Source organism: Castor canadensis, chromosome 8, assembly GCF_047511655.1.
Source record: "Castor canadensis chromosome 8, mCasCan1.hap1v2, whole genome shotgun sequence".
Taxonomy (NCBI): domain Eukaryota; kingdom Metazoa; phylum Chordata; class Mammalia; order Rodentia; family Castoridae; genus Castor; species Castor canadensis.
Window position 1 is genome coordinate 137,358,809 of NC_133393.1, and position 18,209 is coordinate 137,377,017.

Genomic DNA, 18,209 nt, shown 5'->3' on the forward strand with positions numbered 1-18,209 from the left:
ATGAATTTGGAGGAGCCAAAATGCAGTCTATAGCATATGGGCTAGAGGTGAATTTTGTTTAATTCTTTTTGATTATCTGTATTTTTATAATTGTCTATAATTGTCATTGAGTAATTCAAGTTTAAATGACTTTCATAATTTTACAAACGCAATCAGAGGTGGGTGTGGTAGCACATACCTATAATGCCAGTGTACGGGAAGTTGAGGCAGAAGGATCATGAGTTTGAGGCCTGGGATACATAGGAAGTTCCAGAACAGTTTGGTTTCTCCTATCACAATTAATAAAGGGCTCCTTGAAAAAGAAGGGAAGGGTAGGGAAGATATAGAATGCAAGGTGCATCTAAGAGGAGTGAAGAAAATCATTTGAGATGTCTGACAAACAATGCAGTAGTGTCTTATCTCAGGGATTACATAGTAAATAAATCCTGTGAATATTTTCTTTTTAAAAGTTCTGGTTAGCTGGGTGTGATGGTTCATGATTGTAATCCAGCCCTTGGGAGGCAGAGGCAGAAGGAAGTTGGAGCTCCAGTTCCAGGCAGCTTGGGCTACATAGGGAGATCCTGTCTCAAAGAACCAAACCAGATCAAACCAAGCCAAAGCATAAAACAAACAAAACAAAACAAAACGAACCCTCACGAACTAAACAACCAAAGAACCGGATGTGCAGGCTCCGATAAAGGTTCTGTCTCACCCTTGTCCACGTGTAGAATAATTTCTCCACAATATGGCCCCATGGTATTCATAGAGTCACTTAGAACAACTGACTGTGGAGAGACGGGTGAGGCTCCCAATCACTCCTAGCTTCTGGAAGATTCCATATCTGATGGGGCCTGCCAGGTGCTTCTCTTTTCTTCTCTCCTTCCATTTATTTAGATGTGATATTTCATGTTTTTCCTCACAGGAACTCTACAACACAGGCATTCTTTTCCCATTATTTTCTGGATGAAGACACTAAGGCCTGGATGTTGACTTGGCAAAGGTCACACGATCAGACCCCTGACTCTAATAACCTATGTTTTTAGGGCCATTCCTACCATGTTACCGTTAGGTCTTGGAAATTTTGTTTGGTTTAGAGAACATAGCTTCTTGAGGATTGTAGTGTCTAATGAAAAAAAAAGAAATTATTCAAGGCCGAAGATACCAATCTCTTTCCCATAGAGGGATGCAGGGATGGATATATGCACAGCCAGGCCCAAGCCAATAAGTAAATGTACCCTTATTTACTTATTTATTTTGGTGGTACTGGGGTTTGAGCTCAGGGCCTCATGCTTGCTAGGGAGGTGCTCTACCACGTGAGTCTTTCCACCAGCAGACAATTAAAGTCATTTTGAAAACAAAGGTCCAACACTCAAAACTCGATGTATTCTAATTATTTTACTATAGTTTATAATTCTCTTTGTTTCCATGGTTATTTCCACCACTGGATCTGGAAATACCACAATGGTGGGCCACTCTGCATCTCTTCCCAACTCTGTGTTTGTAACATTATACCGGTTGTTTCAAATTTGCCACAGCGAGAGTATTTATACAATGAAAGTGAGAAAAACTACAAATCAAGACTTGATTCATTGTATTTTTTGTTGCCTAAGACAGGTAGCTTCCTTGGCCGCTACCTGCTAGATGACATATCCTCCAAGTTGTGACAGTTACAATTGTTTCCAGTCATTGGCAAATGTCCCCAAGGGGGTGTGTGTGGGAGGCAACATTGCTTCCTCTCCATTGAGAATCACTGGTCTAACTTGTCCTTGACAAAGGAGCTGAAAATACACGATGGAGAAATAGCAGCCTCGTCAACAAACACTGCTGGGAAAACTGGTTAGCAGTCTGCAAAAAACTGAAACTAGATCCATGTATATCACCCTATACCAAGATTAACTCAAAATGGATCAAGGATCTTAATATCAGACCCCAAACTCTAAAGTTGATACAGGAAAGAGTAGGAAATACTCTGGAGTTAGTAGGTATAGGTAAAAACTTTCTCAATGAAACCCCAGCAGCACAGCAACTAAGAGATAGCATAGATAAATGGGACCTCATAAAACTAAAAAGCTTCTGTTCATCAAAAGAAATGGTCTCCAAACTGAAGAGAACACCCACAGAGTGGGAGAAAATATTTGCCAACTATACATCAGACAAAGGACTGATAACCAGAATATATAGGGAACTTAAAAAACTAAATTCTCCCAAAACTAATGAACCAATAAAGAAATGGGCAAGTGAGCTAAACAGAACTTTCTCAAAAGAAGAAATTCAAATGGCCAGAAAACACATGAAAAAATGCTCACCATCTCTAGCAATAAAGGAAATGCAAAATAAAACCACGCTAAGATTCCACCTCACCCGTTAGAATAGCCATCATTAGCAACACCACCACCAACAACAGGTGTTGGCGAGGATGCGGGGAAAAAGGAACCCTCTTACACTGTTGGTGGGAATGTAGACTAGTACAACCACTCTGGAAAAAAATCTGGAGGCTACTTAAAAAGCTAGACATTGATCTACCATTTGATCCAGCAATACCACTCTTGGGGATATACCCAAAAGACTGTGACACAGGTTACTCCAGAGGCACCTGCACACCCATGTTTATTGTGGCACTATTCACAATAGCCAAGTTATGGAAACAGCCAAGATGCCCCAGCACTGACGAATGGATTAAGAAAATGTGGTATCTATACACAATGGAAATTTATGCAGCCATGAAGAAGAACGAAATGTTATCATTCGCTGGTAAATGGATGGAATTGGAGGACATCATTCTGAGTGAGGTTAGCCTGGCCCAAAAGACCAAAAATCGTATGTTCTCCCTCATATGTGGACATTAGATCAAGGGCAAACACAACAATGGGATTGGACTTTGAGCACACGATAAAAGCTTTAGCACACAAGGGAGGGGTGAGGATAGGCAAGACACCTAAAAAACTAGCTAGCATTTGTTGCCCTTAACACAGAGAAACTAAAGCAGATACCTTAAAAGCAACTGAGGCCAATAGGAAAAGGGGACCAGGAACTAGAGAAAAGGTGAGATCAAAAAGAATTAACCTAGAAGGTAACACCCACGCACAGGAAATCAATGTGAGTCAATGCCCTGTATAGCTATCCTTATCTCAACCAGCAAAAACCCTTGTTCCTTCCTATTATTGCTTATACTCTCTCTACAGCAAAATTAGAAATAAGGGCAAAATAGTTTCTGCTGGGTATTGGGGGGGGGAGACGGAGGGGGCGGAGTGGGTGGTAAGGGAGGGGGTGGGGGCAGGGGGGAGAAATGACCCAAGCCTTGTATGCACATATGAATAAAAAAAAAAAAAAGAATCACTGGTCTAAGGGGTTGGCAAATGAAGGTGGATGGCAAATTTTGGCCTATGAATTTTTTTTTTACAGCCTGCAAGCTAAGAAGAGGTTTGACATTTTAAAGGGGTTATAAAATATGGCAAAGACAATATGCGATCCACAAAGCCTAAAATATTTACTTTTTGACCCTTTAGATCTCGTCTAAATGATGGAGAAACTCTTTATGCAGATTAGACATAAAGTGTGTCATGTTTGGGATTTCATTATGAAAAGTGCACACAGGAATGAAGGAAATGTTCTTCCAGTGTTTGAAAATCATTATCTGACTTACATCATTGATGCATCGAATGAATGCATTTCCAATGTGCATCCTGTTGGAACTGAAAGAGGATTTAGTTTAATGAAACAATTTGCATGAGAGCAACAGTTTAACAGCAGATATAAAATATAAAATTTCAGGACAGTAACTATATTGGGGAAAGAATTAGTGTACTGGGATGCAATTCTATCTGTGAAATCATAGTTGAACTATAACCATAAGTTGATTACCAACACCAGAGTTCAGCAAAACTCAGTGAAAACATTGCCAACAGACTCAATTGCTACATGGAATTTACAACATCCAAAATTGCACATTTTATTACTATTTATAAAATAGGTGATATATGTTGGTTATGCCAATAACTTTAAAAATAAGTGTGTGTGTGTGCGTGTGTGTGCAGTCATCTCTCTAAGAGGTGGTGGTTAGTTATTTGCCAGCACTCTACGCTTATCTCCTATCCTACCCCTATTTCTTTGTTCCTCCTTCAAACTCCTTCTTTAAAAACACTGGTCTTGTTTTTATTTCACGGCATTTTCCAGATATCTCCTGCCTGATAGATTAACTGCATGGTGTGAGGAGAAAACTACTAATTGTTGAGATTTTTGAAAAGGCATTTATGATATACCCAGTACTACATGATATACCACCAGAGGCCCAAGGATGAGAAATACGCTCCAGTCTCAGGGAGTATCTAATCTAATCCAGTTGGGCAAAGCTGACCAGCAGTGTGAGATGCCCAGAGAAAATGCTACAGCTAGCTCTTTCCTCACACTTGCTGTGCATCAGATACCCTCTGTGTACCAGTACTTTACACATATTGATTCATTTAATCATCATTATTGCTCATGAAATATATCAGAATCACATTCTCCACCTTACAGATGAGGAAGCTGAGGAAAAACGTAAGGTTTAAGGTCACACAGTTCTTAAGTGGCAGAGTTGGGATTTGAACTCAGGTGGTTGACTCAAGTGTCTGTGTCTTCAGTGATCACATCCACTGCTGCTGGAGAGAATGAAATCACAATACAGGCTCTTGTATCTAAGAAGAACTGGGAGCTGGGTGCCAGTGGCTCACGCCTGTAATCTATCTACTCAGGAGGCAGAGGGGGATTTCAGTTCGAGGCCAGACCAGGCAAATAGTTCGCAAGAACCTATCTCAAAAAAACCCATCACAAAAAAGGCTGGTGGAGTAGCTCAAGGTATAGGCCCTGAGTTTAAACTCTAGTACCAAAAATAAATAAATGAATAAATAAACATAAATAAAGAAAAGAACAAGAACTAGGTTTGGATTTGGAGTCCCATGGGTAATCCAGAGCTGTAAACATGATAAGTGTCAACATAAAGCCTCTTTAAATGAGTGAGGGAGAACTGATGGGGCAAAGGGATGAAACCCATGGAAGTGGGGAGTATGAGTCTGAAGGACCTACCTATGCTATTTAATAAGAGAAGTGAATAACATTCCTAACAGATAAGAATGTAGGCTTTCTACTAACTTATTTTACAATGGGACACACACACACACGCACATGCAAAATAATGCCACTTTGAAAAGTTGTTGGTTTCTCAGCTTCTTCATTGATTGAGTTAGCAAACAGTGACACAATACTTCTGGAAGAGACTACATGTAAAGTCAAGGAAGGCTACCCAGGCAAGTTTGCTGCTCTGCCTATCATGTGGAAATTTTGTTCTTATAAGAAATAAGTAGAAAACTGTAACATATAAGGTTGAAAGAGTTCAGAAACAGCAAGAAGACTACAAATAAAGGATCTGGGAGCTGGGCAGACGAGTAGGGACAGAAGAGGAATGGGGCTGGCTTCAGGGAGAACTTGGTTTTGTTTCATGTCTGGAAGACGTGTAGATGTGAAAGGAAAGGAATTTAAGGAAGGTAAAAGCTTGGTCAGAGGCATGGACTCCAGATAGCAGATACCCTGTGAAGACACAGGGTGTGAGAAAATTCTAGAAAGATCTAGATTAGGGCTAGATGGTTGAGGTTGGAGGGGTTTCTAAACATCTGGTATTTCATGTTTCTTTTTTAGGCAAGGAAAACCCATTAGGGAAACTGATTAGGAGAACATCTAGCAAGTTGATGGGTACAAGGTCAAGTGCTTGCTATATGTCAGGCATTCCTGTAAACATGTTGATTACTTAAGTAATTAATTGTCACCGCAGTCCATGAGATATTTTTCTATGTCTACCCATTCTGCAGATGAGGAAACCAAGAGTCAGAGAGGCCAAGTGTTTTACTGTAGGTTGTGACTTACGAGCAGGTGTCTGTCTAGCAGAGGAACAGAGTGGGTTAGAAATAAGAGACATTCCAAAGATAGAATCAACACAAAGCTGTTATTACTTGATATGGGAGGCTAGGGAGAGGGAAGGGTCAAGAAAGTCCAGTTTGTAGCTTCTATCTCTGGAAAGCGGTAGAGCTATAAAAAGAAATTGGAAAAGAGAACAAGAAAATCTGGCAGAAATCTGGGCATCCAGGAGCCTAGAGAACAACCAGGAGAAGTATTTTAAAAGGTCAGCTGCAGGACTTATGGGCCTGGTCACATTCCTTATTCTGGGGCTCTGTGCGTTTGCCCTGGGAATCTTGAAGCAATCCCGGAGGTTCCTTTCTATGTTTATATCATTTAGCAGGGAAGGATGTTAATGACTAATCTGTGTCCATGAGGCACAGAGCCAAGGGAGAGATGCTATTGCTAGGGCGGAAGGCCGCCTGTGATCATCACAGCTCTTACTAAAACTCTCTCCTCCTCCTCACCCCACTGTCTCCTCAACTCACCCCAATGCAAAATTGAATTCTGAGCATTTGTAGCAAAATTGCTGGAATTTGAAGAGGAAGACTGGACTCAGAATCCTCCCAGGGCCTTGAACATTCATCTCTGACCCCAAACCATCTTAGTAAGTACCTAATTACTCTGGGAGTGGGAGTGTTTAACTCAAGCCAAGAGAGAGAGAGAGAAAATTGTCCCTTAAGTAAGGTTTCTCTTTGACATCTGTAATTTTTGTCAGTGAATGAATTCTAGAGGTAGTAGAGTTGGACATAAAATCCTGAAAATTAAAAAAAGAAAAGAAAAGAGAAAGAAAATAATTCTAAAAACAAAAGAAGCAGGAGTTGCATACTTACTGAACACCTATTTAGGAATATCTTTTTAACATTGTGGTCACCCAAAGAGAATTGCAAATTTCAGAAATGTTTCTGTGTTGATTTCGTAGACAATTTGACCTGTGCAGTGTGTTATCTTCTGGCGATTTGCCGAATCTTGATGTGACCTTAGGAATATTGCTCATGTCGGATGACCAGGGATGTGGGAAGCAGACACTGACGCTATGCTTATCTGACATGAGCGTTTTCCCTGGAAGAGTAGGTTTACAAAGCTTTCTCTGCTCATGATTTAAGACTTAATGTAAGAACCGTGGAGCAGAGGCTGTGGAGAGTGAGGGAGGCAGGGCTGGGAGAGATTGATCAGTGGGTAGTGGGTAAGAACTTCTGGAAGTTGTGCCCAGTAGACTAGCTACAGACAACAGTTATATACTGTCTGCATTTCAGTTAGCTAGAAGAAAGAACTTTGAATGTTTTTACTCTGGAGGAATAAATGTTTGAGGAAGCAGATATGTTTGATGTTATTGAAACACAATGTATACATGTACTGAAACATATGGTGCCCCATAAATGTGCATCATTTTTATGTTTTAATATATCAATTAAAACATTTTGAAAAGAAAAAAAGCTTTCCTTTTTGACTTCAGTTGTAAACTCCTCCATTGCTCTCCATTTCTAATGCTAGCATTGGATGGAAATATTTTTTAAAAGATAAGAAATACAAGAAGAACTTCATTATTAAAATGTCCAAGATATCTCCTTATCTACTTCTTGACATAGTGAAATGAATAACTGTGGAGCTTGGGATCGTTTCTCTTAATTGGACTTTTATTTAGAAAGGTGAGGAGGGGCAGGGGGACAACCAATGACTCACCTTGCATTCTTTGTTTCAGCAACTCATACCTGAGTTTGGAAGAAATCTGATTTTGTCTCTGGTACCATATTGGGGAGGGGAACAATTAAATAATACTATTAATAGATAAGTAGATGATGAAGGGTTTTATTTTTGGAGGTAATAGATAGGTTTATGGCATAGATTGTGGCAATTATTTCAGTTTTTTATATGTCAATCATACCTTGATAAAGCAGTGTGTGTTTCTGTCCTATAAAAGTGGGAGCGGAGAGAAAGATAGTTGGGTAGGCATCACTGTGTTTCTGGTTTTGATTTTATAAAATGATAGACACATTCATCTTTGAATCACCCCACCCCCGATCCTCCAAATTGTGGACCTATTGCCATTTGCACCCTGGACTTTCCTGTTTGGCTGAGAATGTTGTAACATGGCTGATGTAACTCCTAGTTTATAGATAAAGTACTGGACTGGGACCCATCTCTCTTGTCCTGAGATCCTTCCCCAGTATTTGTAGCACTGTTTTCCAACATGCACCTCTGCTCTCTCCTTGCAGCTGGAGAGGGAAAGTAAGACTACCCTTGTTCCTCCTCTTATTTCCACGTCTCCAAGATCAGGCCAAATTTTAATGGAATATGCAATGGTTGTGAGGCCCCGACCACCCTCTAAGAAAAAGAAATGTGGGTGTATGCTCACATACACAAGTGTGTGATGGAACTAACTTTAATTCAGTCTACCACCAGGTCCCAGACTTTACCTAAATCGCCTGTTTCTTCTTATATCAATACACTGTGGAAGTTTTTCTTATATTCATTTTAAAGATGAGAAAACTGAGACTCAAAGAGGGATAAGTAGCTGTCCAGGGGGCAGACAGGAAAAAGCAGGACCTGAATCGGAGATCTTTCTGATGCCAAAGCCCTTTCTTTGTTCCCTCTTTGTTATTGGAGGCTGGGAAAACTTGAGAATGACCAACCAGCAAATATTTTAGCTTGACAAGGGTGATTTGTTAAAACCCGCAAGTATTTTGAAGATTCCTAAAGCTTGGTGCATAGGGCGTTTTCTAATGGCTGCATCATCAGCAGAGGAAGTGCAGAGTTTGTCTTAACTGACAGGCCAGTCTGTGAGAGCTGATGGGACCCTTCAGTTATCAGCTTCTCAGCTAAAGACTGGAATGAACCCACCATGGTGCTGATCAGGTGCATCCTAGAGGAGCCAGAACTGCTGTGGTTCTGAATGCTGTGAGAATGCAGATCTGATGTGATTGATATTCAAAGGCTCACATTGTCATTAGGTGAGTACTGAAAGGAAAGAAAGAAGGTTCTTTCCTCCAAAGGGCAAGTTTTCTTTCTTCATAGACCATGAAGGGGCTGAAAGGAAGAGGAACAACTTTTACCCTAGATATTTTTTGGTGGGGGTGCTGGGGATTGAACCCAGGGTCTTGTGCATGCAAAGCATTTGCTCTTACCACTGAGCTATAGCTCCAGCTTCCTCCTGGGTATTTTTGTTGTTGTTTTGGTAAGGTTTCTTTCTTTCTTTAATTTAATTTTATTGTTTTTACATTTACTCACATTTGTATACACTGTTTGGGCCATCTCTGCCCTCCCCCCACTTTCCTGGGTATTTCCTATCATCCTTTTATTTTCTACCAGTGGAAATGTGGCTAAAAGGCATCACTGTGAATGTCCTGAGTTCTAAGCTTCATGGAAGGCAAAAGCGACCATTATAGAAAACCATTCATTCTCCCTTTTTTTCCCTCCCACCTTTCTCACCAAGCTCAAGCCCTTGGCTCTCTAGTGAGTTATTTCCTCCTTTAGTTTGCTGCTTCCCAATTTGGGTCATAAAAGAATGTCTGCTATTTTTATTCTTTCTCTTTTTTGTAAATTTGTGTCACTACAACATTCATATAATGCAACTTGATTGTGAAGTGAAAAAGCAAGTATTGCACAGGAAAAAATAACATGGTTTATTTTTTGTTAGGTCTAAAAACTGTAACAGGGTTCTGGTGATTGAAATTAATGTATAAATATAAGTTTTTATTAAGTTTCAAGATAATGGCCTAATAAAACTTTAAGGTGTTTTCCCCTCATTTTAAATGGATTGAAATAACTTTTCCTGGTCCCAATGAAACTGGGATAACTTGAGTCACTTACATTTTAATTAATGTCATTAATTCAAAGGACAGAGGAACAGCATGGCTTTGCATTTTCAAGTCCTACAGGCATATTTAACTTAGTTATCTGGAATACATGGCAAATGATTTACTTGTCCTCAGAGAAGTGAGTCCTATGCAGCGATATTGCTGATCAGCTAAAAGCCTGCTGTTCAGGGGCCAAGACTGTCCCATGGAGAAGAGAACAATCTGTTGCCATTTTCCTGAAAGATGTGGACGCGCTCAGTAGAGATGCCCAATCTACACCAGCATAGGCCTTAAGGAGCAAAAGCTGACTGTGGTCCAATGTGGAAGGGCAGGGCAAGCCAAAGTAGTATCATTTACACGGTTATGTGGAGGGAGCCTTGTTTTCCAGGAGTTCACGCTCTGAATCTGAGGTCATGATTGGGTTTCAGGGAGTCAGGGATCCTTTGAGACTATATTTTAAAATTTATGTAGTTTAAAGAGATTGTTAAAGGATCATGAGATGATTCTAAATCATACTACAGTGGTGTTATTATACATTTGTCAAAACCCATAGAATAGGTAACACCAAGAGTGAACCCTAATGCAAGCTATGGTCCTTGGCTAATAATGACATATCAATATAGCTCACCAATTGTAAAAAGTGTGCCACTCTGATGGAGGATATACAGAGCATCAGTGCTGTGTGGAGGCAGGGGGTATTTGGGAATTTTCTGCTCAACTTTTCTGTGTGCCTAAATCTGCTCCCCCTAAAAGTTTATTAATTAGAAAAAAAAATCTGTGCATTACATGTATATTTTTCCACAGAGTGATTTATAATTTTCATTGAAGTATAAAAATGCTACATAATTGTAAAATATTTTTTGTTTTTATTATTTTAAATTTTTTTTGTTTGTTTTTATGTGTGGTATTGGGGATTGAATCTGGGACATGCTAGGAGTTGTACTCTGAGCCCCTAAAATATTTAATTCAGAGAAACTCTCTCTCCTAGAGAATATCAATGTATCTGCTCATATCATCCAAATTTATTACTGGTAAAATGGAGGACAGGGAATGATATCTTAGGAGATTGATATACCTCAATTCACTCAATTTGTAAAAAGTTACAGCCTTATAACAGTTTAAGACCTCTCTTGACCTTCCATGACCAATTCTGCTCTGCTCGCTCAAAGTTAATACCGATAAAACCACCTTAAACTTTGTCATCACTGTCTAATATATCTGTTATAAATCGAGCACAGTATATTTATGTATGTATCTATTCCACTGTTGATGGTCATTTAGGAGATTTTCACTTTGTCACCATTGGGAGAAATATTGCAATGTACATCTTTGCACATATGGGCAAAGTTTCTCCAAGAAAGATACCTATGGATTAGAATTACATCTTACTTTAATATACACAGCTAAAAAGTCCTCCAGAAAGACTAAAAACTGTGTTCCTAGTGTATGAAAATACATATTTCCATACACTTTCCCTACCTTTGAATATTAGGAAACTTAACATTTTTTGATAATCTGATGGTTAAAATGCTGTCTAGTTGTATTAATTTTTATTTTTCTAGCTGTTAATTAGTTTCTGGTATTTTGTGCTTATTAGCCACTTGTGATTCTACTTTGGTGAATTTCTGTTTTACATTCTTCTCAATTTCTCCTTTAGATTGTTTATCTTTTCTGTTTTTATTTATAGGAAATTATTTATATGTTGTTTGTCTGAATATCCTGGCTGTTATTTATGTTATAAATATAATCTTCCAGTTAGAGGTATTTAGCTTGTTTATAGTGTTTTAATTTCTGTCTTACATCTTAATGTTGCCAAATTTATTCTTCTATTTATTTCTTGTTTAATGAGTCCTCTCAATCCCCAAGTTCACAAAGATAATAAACATATTTTCCCATCATTTTCATCCAATAGCTTCATACATTTTGAGGTCTTTCATTCATCTGAAACATATTTTCAAGGATGATTCAAGATAGAAATCTTTGGTTTTACTCCCAAACTAAAGCTAATATTCCCAACACAATTTCTTGACTTGGCCATTATTCTTTCACTGGTTTTGAGCTGAATCCACTTACTACAGCTGGAGAACGGTTTACAGTTGCTCAGACTACAGCATGCTTTCTTCCCTTCTCCCAGCTATCCCTGTAGCATGCCATTTCCCCTGTCTCTTTCAACACTAAATTCAGGAATTAAACCACCCCCTCCTCAGAAAGACTTCCCTCTTTTCCTAGCCACACCCCCGCTTAAACTGGCCAACAAGTTCCCTTTAGGATACATTCCAAACTTCTTCCAGGATCATCTAAGAGCTGTCTACTTGGGCCTCATCTCCAGCTCCACTGAGCTTGCACAGTGCTTCCAACACACCAAGCACAGAACATAGCACTTTCTGCCTGGACTTAGTTCTCCTTTGAGTGACTTGCTCTTTGCCCTTCACGACGTGGTTCAAGTGCTACTTTTCAGAGCCTCCACAAACAGTGTCCAACTGCATCCCTCTAACCCCTATTGCCTTCATTTGATTATCAGCTCCATCAGAAATCCTATTATTTGTATATTATCCACCTGTTCCATAAGAATATAGGCTCTCTGCCTTATCTACCACTGGATTTCCAAGACCTAGACCAAAGCTGGCTTTGGTAGAGTCAGTGAATGTTGAATAAATGGATATTCCCTCTTGTGCTTACCTCTATTGTAGCCTTGTCATTTCCTCCCTCACTCTCGTCCTCCTTTCCTTCCTTCCTTCCCACCATACTGGCATTGGAACTGAGAGTCTTGTACTTGCTAGATAGACTTTCTACCACTTGAGCCACACCCCAGCCCTTCTGCTGTAGTTATCTTTTGAATAGGGTCTCATGTTAATGTCAAGAGCAGTCTGGACCATGAGCCTCCTAGTTATGCTTCCTGTGTAGCAGGGATGACAGGTGCCATGCTCAACTTTTATTTGTGGGGAGGGGGTCTCATGAACTTTTCGCCCCAGCTGGCCTCAAACCACTATCTTTTCATCTCTGCCTCCTGAGTAGTTAGGATTATAGGAATGAGTCACCATGCCTGGCTTTCACACTATTTAAATCAAGATTTTCTTGCTTGATGTTTCAACTAAGTTTCTTGAAGTACCATGATTTTTTGTCTTTATATGTTCAGAGCCTGACACAAAGTCAATAAATGTATATTAAAAAATAAATAAATTTATATTGACTCAATAAATGAGTGAATGAGTTGGAAATCGACATTGAGATGACATTTTCAAGGAGTAAATGTAGTACTTTTAAGACAATATTCATTTTAGACACCAATGAAGTAATGGCCATATGCTGTATTGTTCATTTGAGGGACTGAGTCAGTATCTTATACTATGTAACGATCCACCCCTAAACTTAAAATAACAATTATTTATTATTTATCATAATTCTATCGTTTGGTGAGGTGGTTTTGCCTGGGTTCAATTGTGCAACTGTTTTCCACTGGAAAATCAGCTAAGGTCTTGCTCCCACATTTGGGGACTTGATGCTGGCTACTGGTTGGGACTCTTGGACTGTCTGGTCTCTTTCCCCAATACTATTTCATCTCTGGCTTCCTCTTAGCATAGAGGTCTTAGCTCAGCATTTGAAGAAGGGAAAAACGGAAGTTGAAAGGTCCCTTGAGGTCCAACTCAGAGGTAGTACAATTCTACTCACCAAAGCAAGTCATAATAACAACTCATTTAAGGGTGGAGAAATACACTTCACTTATTTATGGGGGCAATGGCCCCATTAGTTTCTGGTTCAAGATGGCATCACTTTTACTGATGCTGTTTGCTTAACTGCTATGTGGATTTTTTTTTTTTTTTGGTGAATTTTTAGGGCTTGCTCCATGTCTAAAAGTCTGCATCCGTAATTTTTTGAAACAGACTTCTTTCTACCTAGGACATGTCAAATTTGTGTGGAATAATTCCCTCGGTCAAATACCTGAAAAGATATAACTCAAAAAAAAAAAAACCTTTTTAGAGCTCTTTTCTCTCTTTCTTTGGTTTCTTCCAGACTTTGTGCCAAATCCAGAGCTTCTCCCAAGCATGAAATGATGAGTGCTGGGAAAACATCCCTTTTTCCTTGCCCTTTAAAAATGAATCAGCGAGATATCCAATAATTGCCATTAGCAACTGTGTTTGTCTGAGACAATAGCACCCTTGGTTTCGTGTGTGAAGTGTTCACAGTGACTCAGCCCATGTACTGGAGCTGAGATTCCTCTTCATCAGTCAAGGATATTTAATCAACAGTTTTTCCACCATCTCCTTTAGCAAATGGTTTTTGTTAAGTTGGAAAAGCTCCTTGGGCCTGAAGTTCCTGTGACATGCAGTATCTAAACAAGTCAATACCGATAACCAGAAAGTGGGAGTCCATGCTGCAGTGGCTATGTGTCTCATCAAAGTAAAAATGAATAGCACATTTTCAAAATTATTCCTGAGCCCTTAATTTACAATGTGGATCACAGCATTAGAAGAATAAACATAAAGCAAAATAAATACTTTGTCTCTGTTTCCACCAATAACCCAGGCTTGACCTTGGTGTTCTCAGGCTTCTTCCTTCTCCTTTTGTGTTTGCTGTACCAAGTTCCTTCTTTTTGATTCTATAGGCGAGCCCTGATCATGTCACTTCATTGACAATCTCCTGAAATATTCTTCTTTTACTGCCTCCTTTCCTTACCCTGCCTTTTCATTAGAGTAATCTTAAATACAGATTTCTCTGTGCCAAAATTTCCAAAATATTCCCATTGGCCACAGTTAGGTCTGCCAAACATTTTATGGGAAGGATTACATTCTTTCAAAGCTTTTAGGATTCGTGTGTGTGTGTGTGTGTGTGTGTGTGTGTGTGTGTGTGTGTGTGTGTGAAGCCCTGTATGAGCTTGTATATCTCTACAGAAGAGGAAGTTTTCCATAATGTATAATATTATGATCCACTCAGTATTTTTCATAGCATGTACATATATAATAGTTATATATACATACTTTCATTCATTTTTTTCATTATACAATATTTCCAGCATGCAAAAAGTGGAGTAATATAATCAACTCCCTTGTATTCGATATTCAGCTTAAATGTGCGAGTGTCGCAGATGTTATGGGAACTCTCTCTGTGCCTGCCCCGTCCGCTCAAATTCTGCACCTCTATTCTGAGTGTGGGTTCATCACTTTTACTCCTGCCTGTCTCCTGCGAGCAAGGATCACAAGGTTTTTTTCTATAAAGGACAGAGAGTGATTATTTTAGGCTTCATCTGTCACGTGGACTGTATTGCAACCACTCAACTTGGTCATTGTAGCTTGAAAGTAGCCAAAGACAACAAGTAAGCAAAAGGGAAATCAGGCCCTTGGCAGACTGGATTTGGCTTTTGAACTATAGTTTGATGAGTCCTGCAGTAGAGTGCTGATGATAATATGTGGCATTGTTTTGCATGTCTTTAAACAAATAGATTATGTTAGAATATGTGTTATTCTGCAACCTGATTTGTTTGCCAACTATGGTGCTTTCCAATTTATCCATATGAATGCATATGGTCCTAGTTCATTTTAAGTCATTTATTTCAGTTCAATTTATAGTCATTTTAATTACTATATAGTAGTCCATTATGAATATAATATTCATCTGTTGATAGGTATTTATGCTGCTTCTAACTTTTTAGTACTGGAAGCATCACAGTAACTTTTCTTGTATTTGTTGCCCTATATGGATGTGTGAAAACATATGAAAGGTTTATTTTTTGATCTTTGCATTAGCCCTATTATTTAGATTTTAACTCCCATTCAGCTGAGGCTCATGGGTAGGACATGTTGAATGAATAGTTCCAGGTCACACATGAAGCTATGAAAGGTCAGAACGGGCATTTCACGCCTGATCCTCTGGTGGCTCATTCTCCACAGTATTTCTGCTAGACCACAGCTGTTATCCACGCCCCAATGCATAACAATGATAGCTGTGAAAGGGGAATACAAAAGAAATAAGCTTATTCCTGTCTTCTAGGAGTTTACAATCTGGTGATATAATGAAGATAAAACAGATGAAGTTAAGTCATTAATTACCACACAGGAGGAGGTAGAGATATGACAAGGGAAGCAAACTGAGACATACATGGAAAAAAAAATCTATAAAACTGAGAATTATGTGTTTGATGAATAGAGACTTACCATGCTTCTGGAAGGCTAAATGCAGTATTCTCTAAAGGTGTAAATCTTTTCCCCTAAATACCTAGATTTGGTACCATTTCAAATACCCAAAGAAACTCTTTTTAAAGAGTGTGAATCAAAAATTGATAATCTATCATAGAGAACAGGTAAATGAGAGTATTTTAGGAAATGCTGAGAAAGAATAGGAAAAGATGATGATAGTATCAGTACAAGATGCAACTGTACAATCAGTGGAAAACTTAAGTCAGCCATCATAAAAGGAGGGTCACCAATCAAGGAGGAAGGAAAGAAGTATTCAGCAAGCAATACTGAGATGCTCCCTGCTGGTCCAATGGTTGGGAAATTTTACTTTGTACCAGAAACTAAAAACAAAGAGCAAGAAAGGAAAGCTTCAAAAACTGTAATATACTTCACGACACACAACACAAAGCTTTTCAGTTAAAGATCATTCAGAGGCATATAGAAAATATACCAGAATGTTAGTACATTCCACACACAAAGAACTCTCCTACCTCAACAAAGATGAGGGCACTTCAATAGAAAAATGGTGAAAGACATAAACAGAAAATGCAAAGTACCACATATGGTTAATAAAGATGTAAGATTTTTTCAGCCTCACTACTAGTCAGAGATGCAACATAATATAATCAGATAGGATCTGTCATCTAGCAAACCAGAAAATATTGTTCCAAGTGGGAGAGGGCAATACCAATAAAGGTGGGCTGAGAAAGGCACTCTTATTCACTGCTGATGGAAGCATAAATTAAAAAAAATTACAGAATGCAATTTGGCATTTTAGCACTTTTCCATATTGCCTGACTTCTTCTTTTTTTTTTTTTACAATGGGTCCTTTTTATTAGAAAAATAAATTCTAACAACTTTTTAGGAAAACATTGCATCAAGGAATTCTTAAATTTGGGGCTGGATTGAGTTAACAAGACTATTGTTCAAGAACAATTAAGCCAACCCAGAGAGAGTAACTGGTCGATCCATTTTTTTATTCACCCAGGGCACCAGTGGAGAATGAAGAAATTGAAGGAGAAGGTAGGGACGTGGGTGTTTGGAAGTTCAGATATTCTTTATCTACCCTGATTCCATATACTTTCTGTATAAATGTGACCTTGAACTCAGTGGGTTTGCATCTTGGTGTGTGTAAAGCCAAAACAAGCATGGCTGCGAAATGAGTGGAGAAAGATATGGAGAGCCTAGAATTATTTCCAAATCAAGGCCCTCTCTGAACAAAGAAAATGTGGCATTTTTGTTCAGGGAGTCTATACGTACAGAGACAGGAATCACTTTGGGAGTGGGCACTTTCCCAAACGTGCTCAATTAAGAGGTACATTACTGGGCATGCTCAGTTTAAGGTCATAGTTCAAGAAGGAAAGGGGCAGGCACATTCCTGGGCATGTTTAGCTCTGAGTGATGGAGTACATGTTGAAAAGGTTGAAATAGCAGACAGGAGCACCTTCTGGGCATGCTTAGTTTGTGTTATGAAGATGGTGGACACTTTAAAGACATGTTAATACAGACTTTGCCCTTAAGGGTGCCTGCCTCACTCAGCTGCTTATAGTGACACACACATGGATTTGTCTGAATGGAAATTGTGGCTTCCTGATATCTGGGCTTTTATTACTAAGTTCAGAGTTCTTAGGCTGGCTGACTGCATTTACTCAAAGTTTATTCTTGAAGTAGAACCTTTAATGGTATTTCTAAGGAAGTTTGCTTCCTCTTGGGCATGTGTTTGGCAACTGCTGCCTGTGACTGTTGCCTGGCAATGTTGTCTTGGTTCCCGCTCTGCATTCTGTCTTGTGTGTTGTCTGCTTTCTCTACTTGTGTTCTTTGACAGGGAGGAGAATGAACCACCTGATCTATAAACAGACTAATGGCCAAGGTGTAGTTTTGACCAAGTGAACGCTAATGTGACTAATAATAAACCTAATCCAGGAAAAAAATTTAAACGTTTAAAGTCTTACAGGCACTAGAAATTTAAAAAATTCTAACTTATATACACATTTTAGAAATTTGTGGTAGGATAATCAGTAATAGACTCTCAAGCATAGAAATATGTTACATTTGAATAAACTTCTGCAGTGAAGTGGAATGAAACGTAAAAAGGACAAGAATGATTTTAAAAGTTTCCAGCTGTAAAAAAAAAATCTTTGTGTATTTCTTAAAAAGATGAAGAATGATATTAAGTCACCATGGTATTTTGATTTTATTGAATAGGTTTAAGAGTAGTGTAGCAACAAGTAAAAATACCAATTTTGACAATGTGTAAGAAATTACATGTATTGCCACTATTTTAAATTTTAACAAAAAACTTTAGATGTCAACCCAAAAAATGTGTTGAAGAAGTATA

General features: G+C 38.8%; 1 protein-coding gene across 2 annotated transcripts in view; it reads left to right on the plus strand.

Annotated features, from left to right (window-relative positions):
- Window positions 1–6,327: 6,327 nt before the first annotated feature.
- Nr1h4 (nuclear receptor subfamily 1 group H member 4) overlaps window positions 6,328–18,209 on the plus strand; it is a 69,228-nt gene continuing 57,346 nt past the window's right edge. For both annotated transcript variants that reach the window (XM_074084208.1, XM_074084207.1), the window contains exon 1: window positions 6,328–6,511. The gene's annotated coding sequence lies outside the window, so the exon portion shown is untranslated. The remainder of the gene's footprint in view (window positions 6,512–18,209) is intronic.